Consider the following 203-nt stretch of genomic DNA (forward strand, 5'->3'; position numbering starts at 1 on the left):
TGCCTCGGCGTGTGCTCGCCGCGACCGCGGCGGAGGCGGAGGGCGGCGCCGTCGCCCGTTTGCCCTGCGCGGCCGGGCGTCGCGGCCCCGGCACCGCGTCGGCAGGGCGGGGCGAGGTGCAGCTACCGCGGGGCAGCGCCGGCTGGGGCGGGGGGGGGTCTAGTGAGCGGGGCCCCCGCCGCGGCGGCGATCTACTTGTTGAG

The sequence above is a fragment of the Apteryx rowi genome, unplaced genomic scaffold (assembly GCF_003343035.1).
Source record: "Apteryx rowi isolate R43461 unplaced genomic scaffold, aptRow1 scaffold_352, whole genome shotgun sequence".
Taxonomy (NCBI): domain Eukaryota; kingdom Metazoa; phylum Chordata; class Aves; order Apterygiformes; family Apterygidae; genus Apteryx; species Apteryx rowi.